We start from the raw sequence: 8,964 nt of genomic DNA, 5'->3' as shown, positions 1-8,964 counted from the left end.
ACTACAAATAACTCAATTTCGTTTCTTTTTATGGCTTGGTAATATTCCATTGTATATATGTGCCACATCTTCTTTATTCATTCATCTGTCGATGGACACTTAAGTTGATTCCATGTCCTGATTACTGTAAATAGTGTTGCAATGAACACTGTGCTACATGTCTCTCTTTGAATTAAGGTTTTCTCAGGGTATATGCACAGTAATGAGATTGCTGGGTCATACGGTAGTTCTATTTTTAGTTTTTTAAAGAACCTCCATACTGTTCTCCATAGTGGCTGTATCAATTTACATTCTCACCAAGAGAGTTCCCTTTTCTCCACACCCTCTCCAGCATTTATTGTTTGCAGATTTTTTGATGATGGCCATTCTGACTGGTCTGAGGTGATACCATATTGTAGTTTTGATTTGCATTTCTCTAATGATTAGTGATGTTGAGCATCCTTTCATGGGTTTGTTGGCAGTTTGTATATCTTCTTCGGAGAAATGTCAATTTAGGTGTTCTGCCCATTTTTTAATTGGGTTTTTTGTATTTTTGATATTGAGCTGCATGAGCTGTTTGTATACTTTGGAGATAAATCCTTTGTCAGTAGCTTCGTTTGCAAATATTTTCGCTCATTCTGAGGGTTTACTCTTCTTCTTTATGGTTTCGTATGCTGTGCAAAAGCTTTTAAGTTTCATTAGGTCCCATTTGTTTATTTTGTTTTTATTTCCATTACTCTAGGAGGTGGGTCAAAAAGGATCTTGCTGTGATTTATGTCACAGAGTGTTCTGCCTATGTTTTCCTCTAAGAGTTTTACAGTGTCTGGCCTTATGTCTTTAATCTATTTTGAGGGTTTTTTTGAGTATGGTGTTAGGAAGTGTTCTAATTTCATATTTTTTCATGTACCTGTCCAGCTTTCCCAGCACCACTTATTGAAGAAGCTGTCTTTTCTCCATTGTATGCTCTTGCCTCTTTTATCAAACATAAGGTGACCATATGTGCATGGGTTTATCTCTGGACTTTCTATCCCATTCCATTGATCTATATTTCTGTTTTTGTGCCAGTACCATACTGTCTTGATTACTGTAGCTTTGTAGTATAGTCTTAAGTGAGGGAGCCTGATTCTTCCAGCTCTATTTTTCTTTCTCAAGATTGCTATTATGTAGTATCCTTCTTTCTTGTAATAGTCTTTATTTTAAAGTCTATTTTGTCTGATATGAGAATTGCTACTCCAGCTTTGTGTTGATTTCCATTTGCATGGAATATCTTTTTCCATCCCCTCACTTTCAGTCTGTTGGTCTCCCTAGGTCTGAAGTGGGTCTTCTGTAGATAGCATATATATGGGTCTTGTTTTTGTATCCATTCAGTCAGTCTATGTCTTTTGGTTGGAGCATTTAATCCATTTACATTTAAGGTAGTTATCAATATGTATGTTCCTATTACCATTTTCTTAATTGTTTTGTGTTTGTTTTTGTAGGTCTTTTCCTTCTCTTGTGTTTCCTGCCTAGAGAAGTTCCTTTAGCATTTGTTGTAAAGCTGGTTTGGTGGTGCTGAATTCTCTTAACTTTTGCTTGTCTGTAAAGGTTTTCATTTCTCCATCAAATCTGAATGAGATCCTTGCTGGGTAGAGTAATCTTGGTTGTAGGTTCTTCCTTTCGTCACTTTAAATATGTCCTACCACTCCCTTCTGGCTTGAGGATTTTCTGCTGAAACATCAGCTGTTAACATTATCGGGATTCCTGTGTGTGTGTGTGTGTGTGTGTGTGTGCGCGCGTGTGTGTGTTTTTGCGGTACGCGGGTCTCTCACTGTTGTGGCCTCTCCCGTTGCGGAGCACAGGCTCTGGACATGCAGGCTCAGTGGCCATGGCTCACGGGCCCAGCCGCTCCGTGGCATTTGGGATCCTCCTGGACCAGGACACAAACTGGTGTCCCCCGCATCGGCAGTCAGACTCTCAACCACTGCACCACCAGGGAAGCCCCATTGTGTGTTTTTTGTTGCTTTTCCCTTGCTGCTTTTAATATTTTTTCTTTGTAATTAATTTTTCATAGTTTGATTAATATGTGTCTTGGCATGTTTCTCCTTCAATTTACCCCATATGGGGCTCTCTCTGCACTTTCTGGACTTGATTGACTATTTCCATTCCCATGTTAGGGAAGTTTTCAACTATAATCTTCAAATATTTCCTCAGACCATTTCTTTTTCTATTCTTCTTCTGGGACCCCTATAATTCAAATGTTGGTGCGTTTAATGTTGTCCCAGAGGTCTCTGAGACTATCCTCAATTCTTTTCATTCTTTTTTCTTTAGTCTGCTCCCTGGCAGTTATTTCCACCATTTTATCTTCCAGGTCACTTATCTGTTCTTCTGCCTCCGTTATTCCTCTATTGATTCCTTCCAGAGAATTTTTAATTTCATTTATTGTGTTGTTCATCATTTGTTTTGCTCTTTAGTTCTTCAAGGTCCTTGTTACCTATTTCTTGTATTTTCTCCATTCTATTTCCAAGATATTCTATCATCTTTACTATCATTACTCTGAATTCTTTTTCAGGTCGACTGCCTATTTCCTCTTCATTTGTTTGGTCTGGTGGGTTTTTACCTTGCTTTTTCATCTGCTGCATACGTCTCTGTCTTCTCATTTTGTTTAACTTACTGTGTTTGGGGTCTCTTTTTCGCAGACTGAAGGTTCATAGTTCCCACTGTTTTTGGTGTCTGCCTCCAGCGGGTGAGGTAGGTTCAGTGGCTTGTGTAGGCTTCCTGGTGGAGGGGACTAGTGCCTGTATTCTGGTCGGTGGGGCTGGATCTTGTCTTTCTGGTGGGCAGGGCCGCATCCGGTGGTGTGTTTTGGGGTGTCTGTGAACTTAGTATGAGTTTAGGCAGCCTCTCTGCTAATGGGTGGGGCTGTGTTCCTGTCTTCCTAGTTGTTTGGCATGGTGCATCCAGCCCTGGAGCTTGCTGGCCATTGGGTGCAACTGGGTCTTAACGTTGAGACAGAGATCTCTGAGAGAGCTCTTGTTGATTGATATTATGTGGGGCCAGGAGGTCTCTGGTGGTCCAATGTCCTGAACTCGGCTCTCCCACCTCAGAGGCTCAGGCCTGACAACAGCAGGCCAGAGCACCAAAACCCTGTCAGTCACAGGGCCACATGTACAAGAAGCTTATTGATCTCTGCACTTCTGGAGAGCAGGTCAGCTCCACAGACATGTCCCCAATGTCAGTCCTCCTCTGGGAGTGACCAGGGGCCCACAGCACGGGAGGAGCTGGGTGCTGATCTGGGCCAACCTTGGGCTGGGCTGGCTGCAATGGACCAGGTCACCAGTCACCAGGCTGTGGCGGCCACACTGCCCCTCAAACGGATGGGCTGGGCTCCCTGAACGGAGCGAAACCACGCCAAGGCCTGAGGAAGCGGCTTCCCAGGGCCAGCGGCCCCATGGAGGGCTGGTCCTAGAGACCCTGGGGACCACTGACTCCCCAGGTGACCGACTATTTATTTTTGCACCCATTTTGGTAAATTTTCCAAGATTTTGTCCACTTCTTATCAACTTTCAAAGTTATGTCCTCAATATTTATCATTAGAGCCTGCTGTCATCATTTTAACATCCAGAACTTCTATACTTAAATTTTCTTTTTCAACTCCAATGACTACTTTTTATTAATTGCAATAGGGGTTTGTCAATTATATTAATCTTTTCAAATAACTTATTTAATTTTGTATATCCTCTTCATTAATAGCTTAATTTCTATTGTATTGAATTCTGCTCTTACGCATATTACCTTCTTCTACTTTCTTTGCATTTAGTTAAGATGGAAGCTTATTGAATTTTTACTTTTCTCTCTTTTCTAAAACAGCATTTTTTATTTATTTATTTATTTTTTTGCGGTACACGAGCCTCTCACTGTTGTGGCCCCTCCAGTCCCGTTGTGGAGCACAGGCTCCGGACGCGCAGACTCAGCGGCCATGGCTCATGGGCCTAGCCACTCCACTGCATGTGGGATCTTCCCAGACCGGGGCACAAACCCGTGTCCCCTGCATCGGCAGGCGGACTCTCAACCACTGCGCTACCAGGGAAGCCCTATAACAGCATTTAATGCCATAAAATTCCATCTAAATTCTGCTTAAGCTGCATTCCACCAGTTTTGACATTTAATAATTTTATTATAAATCAGTTCTAGGTATCTTCTAATTCTCATGATGGTTCCTTCATTGACTCTTTAATTGTTTAGAAGCTATTTCTTATTTCCTAACATGCTTTTTCCAGTTTTATTTTCATTATTAATTTCTATGTTAATTACATTATAGCAGCCAAGCATATTTTTCCCTGCTTATTACCTGCATATTTGTATATTTTAATCCTTTCCCTCCTTTCTCTTTCCTGTCATTGTATTTTATGTTGGTAGTGGCTAAAATTATGGTCTTTTGTTTACAGGATAACCAAGTGGGATTGTTACTGGATTAGAAGGGTAATCAATCTAATCCAGTGATGAATTCTGTGACAGAATTCTGTATACCACACACTGTTTAAATATAGCTGGATCAACATCACCTTGTATCTGAAAGGGAAAGAAAGCCCTTTCTGTCAGTTTAAAGAGCATCTTCCTTGCTGTGCTGATCAAGACATTATAATCTGAATCTGCCTATGTCCACTTTAGAGCAGAAGCATGTTTTCTCTGCAGATGCTTAAGAGTACTTTCTATTCAAAAAGGTATTTAATATATGCTTCCTGAATAAGAAGTTGACTTTCTATATCCTCATAATATAAAAAGGAAAATCACAGAGTTCTTAAAGCCAAAAGCATTCTCAGTGAGTTATTAATTCAAATCGCCACCTATGAGTAGGACCTCACATAAAGTCAGTTGTCTGGTAGGCATCAAGGGACAACATATCTGATATTCCACTGCTAGTCCAATATTTCAACAGTTCCTACTATTAGAGAAGTTGTGATTAATCCACAGCTTTGTCTCTGGCCCCTTATACCTCAGGTACTACCTGAGACTAGACAGCCAATAAAAGACAATTTAGGCCAGATGAACTTGAGTCTGTGCTAGGACCACCCAGATGACCCAGGACCAGCTGCCTAGACTAGGCTTTTTACTACCTGTATCCATATCCTGGTTTCATGCTTTGAAATTTGATGCCTGACTGACTTCATTGATTCAGTGACCTATTTGGCCAATGGTCCTTGGATTTCTCTTACTATGCACGTCCCTGATTTCAGCATTACCCACTGCTTCGGGGGTAACAGAGACTCCATCCACCAGCCTTGCTCCTATGGATCTCCTACCAGCCAGCTTAGTTTTCTCAAAAACCTTTATTCTCTCCTTTGCCAGCTCACCTCCACACAACTAATTTTATCCCACCAACCAGAGCGAGGGACTCCAACAATTTGTCAGCTAAATCTTACTACTCCAGATGAATTCCACATTCTCTGATTCTATATTAAGATACAGACTATGTGGTCATCACCCTTCATATACTCACATTCCTTTCAAGAAAAAGCTTAACAACAATGCTTTCTTTAAAATGAGATAGATTATGTTGGATATACCACTGACATTAATAATATTTCTGTGGATTATAGCTATTCAAGTCGATTCAACTCAATGACAGCATTTGGAGCAGCAGATCAAGGACATAATAGAAACAGAAAAATAAACTATAATCTTTCTACTGATATAAAAGGAAAGCTAAACAATTGCTTTTCTTCCAGTTTAGGACAAGTCTACATACCACAAAATAAGGTAAAAGGGTTATACAACCACCTATGTAAAGCATACACAAACAAAGAAAAGAAAAAAAAAAAAAAAACTACCACCAAAACCTCATTCCCCTGCCCTCATTCACAAAACTCGACAAATTAGATACCTGGATAATTAACTTTAAAATGCAAACTACTAAGAAAATAATTATATGGGGCAATGGGGGAAACTGTCATTTCCGATCATTTCTAGACCATTAGAAGGCAGAAAAAATAACTTAAGTCACAAAAATCACACAGAAGGTATAAATACTTGAACTCAGTAGGAAACAATTCTAAAAAAATAAACAGTACTGATGGCCAAGAACAAAGAAAAAGCATAATATAAATGCCCTATGTCCTTTTCAAAAAATCTTTGTCCTTTTATTCTTTTAATAGCTTCCTTTTTCTCTTCACTTGAAATTATTCATTCAAAATCTTCTTCATATGGGGCTGTTAATAATGTCGTCCACCTACAAGCAAAAATCTCTGTATACTAATATATACATTTTGGCTTTTCTTCCTGATCTTTGTTGGACAGATTATACATAGATGTCATGATGCTGTACACTGCTGGGATCTAACACCAAGGTGTATCTTTGTTCCTGGATATTTTTCTTTTACTTACTCTTTGAGAAAGACAGCAAAACATGCTGAAGCATGTTTCGTTTAAGTTTGTTTGAAAAGATATGTGTAAGACAGAAATGCAAAGAAATAGTGTTAATTAGGAAACATATCAATGTAAAGAATTGGTCTAACATCCTACAGAGATACAAAGATAATGCCATTTACCACTCTGTTTTCCTCTTTATTTTTAATGTGTTGCATTAAAAATACTGATCAGGGACTTCCCTGATAGCACAGTGGTTGAGAGTCCGCCTGCCAATGCAGGGGACATGGGTTCGATCCCTGGTCTGGGAAGATCCCACATGCCGCGGAGCAACAAAGCCCGTGTACCACAGCTACTGAGTCTGCACTGTAGAGCCCGCGAGTCACAACTACTGAGCCCGGGTGCCTAGAGCCTGTGCCCCACAACAAGAGAAGCCATCGCAGTGAGAAGCCCGTACACCGCAACGAAGAGTAGCCCCCACTCTCTGCAAGTAGAGAAAGCCCATGCACAGCAAGGAAGACCAAGTGCAGCCAAAAATAAATAAATTTATTTATTTTTTAAAAAATACTACTCAAAGGATACTACCCATCCTTTGGTATTAATTGCCTCAAGCTTCTCCATAGAAGAGCGCTGTTGAACACATGGCTTATTCTACCTTTTCAGGATTCTGGAACTGAAATTTACTGAGCTGGACACATGTCAACCATAGGAAATTTAGCACTTGTTGAAAATAAGCATAGCTTTCTTCCCGTTTCTAGGTTCTCTTCCATTAGTCAGTTTTTATGAGTAATTTAGTATCAACTCTGAATGTATATGGGCCACACTGTCTTTATTATAGCAGTAACACATTTTTTAGATTATATTCTGGATATTTCTATAAGACCTACAGGTTTGTCATTCTTTAAGACTGCTTTGGCTATTTCTAGCCCATTGTATATCTACATGTATTTTAGAACCAGCTTATCATTTTCTGCAAATAAAATCTAGAAAATTTATTAGAATTATGTTGAATTTATAGCTTTATGAAAGACTGACATCAGTTTCTTTGGAGTTCTACAATCAATGAACATAACTTTTTCTGATTTGGGTTTTTTTTTTTTTTAATGGAGATACAATTCACATACCATAAAGTTCACCCTTTTAAAACATGCAATTCACTGTATAGCACAGAGAACTCTTCTCAATACTCTGTAATGACCTATATGGGAAAAGAATCTAAAAAAGAGTGGATATATGTGTATGTATAACTGATTCACTTTGCCGTACAGCAGAAACTAACACATTGTAAATCAACTATACTCCAATAAAAATTTAAAATAAAATATACAATTCAGTGGTTTTCAGTATATTCACAAGGTTGTACAACTATCATCACTATCTAATTCCAGAATATTTTCATCACCCCCCACCCCCAGAAAAACCCCACATCCATTAGCAGACATCCCCATTCCTGCTGAGCCCCTGGCAACCACTAATCTACTTTCTGTCTCTATAAATTTGCCTATTCTGGACAATTCCTATAAAAGCAATCATACAAAACCTGGCCTTTTGTGACTGATTTGTTTCACTTAGCAAAATATTTTCAAGGTTCATCCATGTTATACCATGTATTAGTACTTTGTTCCTTTTTGTAGCTGAATAATATTCCATTTTATAGTCACACCACATTTTGTTCATCCATTCATTGGTTAATAGACAATTGAGTCGTTTCCACTATTTTAACTATTATGAATAATGTTCCTGTGAACATTCATGTTCAAGTTTTTGTGTTAACGTGTTTTCAGTTCCCTTAAGTATATACCTAGGAGTAAAACTGCTTGGTTATATAGTAACTCTACATTAAACTTTTTCCGGAACTGCAAACTGTTTTCCAAAGCAGTTGCACCATTTTACATCACCACCAGCATTGCATGAGGGATAGTTGATGTTTCTAGCGCTTATTATATACCACACACTGTTCTATAGGCATTTCATGTGTTAAGTCACTTAATTCTCACAAAAATTCTGAGTAAAATTAAAAGTAAATTATAAACATAAAGAAAGATGTAAGGAATATAATCAAGTTAATCAGGTGTAACCTTAATAGACACTGTCAGAATGCATTAAAAAACAAACTTAGTCATGTGATATTTAATATAAAATTATTAATAGAAAGCTGAAAATAAATGGATGGGAATTCTTATTAAAGAAAGTAAATTAAGTATTTATCTCTTCTCCTTCCTGAAATCCACAAAAGCAATTGAAAGAAATAAAAAATATACAGACATACTGGGACTTCCCTGGTGGCACAGTAGTTAAGAATCCACACTCCCAATGCAGGGGGCCGAGGTTCCATCCCTGGTCCAAGAACTAGATCCCACATGCATGCTGCAATTAAGAGTTCGCATGCCACAACTAAGGAGCCGGCGAGCCGCAACCAAGGAGCCTATGCAACCAAATAAATAATAAAAATACACAAGTATATTTTAAAAAACATATATAGAGAGAGAGACATACTGACAAAGAGAATTAAAGGTAGCGATTAAATTATGACATAGTATGAATGTGTTTCGTGTTTGGTAATTGCAATCGTTGTTGCTTTTGTTGTGGTCATCCATTTACAATGCTTGGTGTCAGTTTATTTTATCTCTTGTAAAAATAAAA

The sequence above is a fragment of the Globicephala melas genome, chromosome 19, assembly GCF_963455315.2.
Source record: "Globicephala melas chromosome 19, mGloMel1.2, whole genome shotgun sequence".
NCBI classification, from domain to species: domain Eukaryota; kingdom Metazoa; phylum Chordata; class Mammalia; order Artiodactyla; family Delphinidae; genus Globicephala; species Globicephala melas.
Note: the sequence above shows the minus strand (reverse complement) of the source record.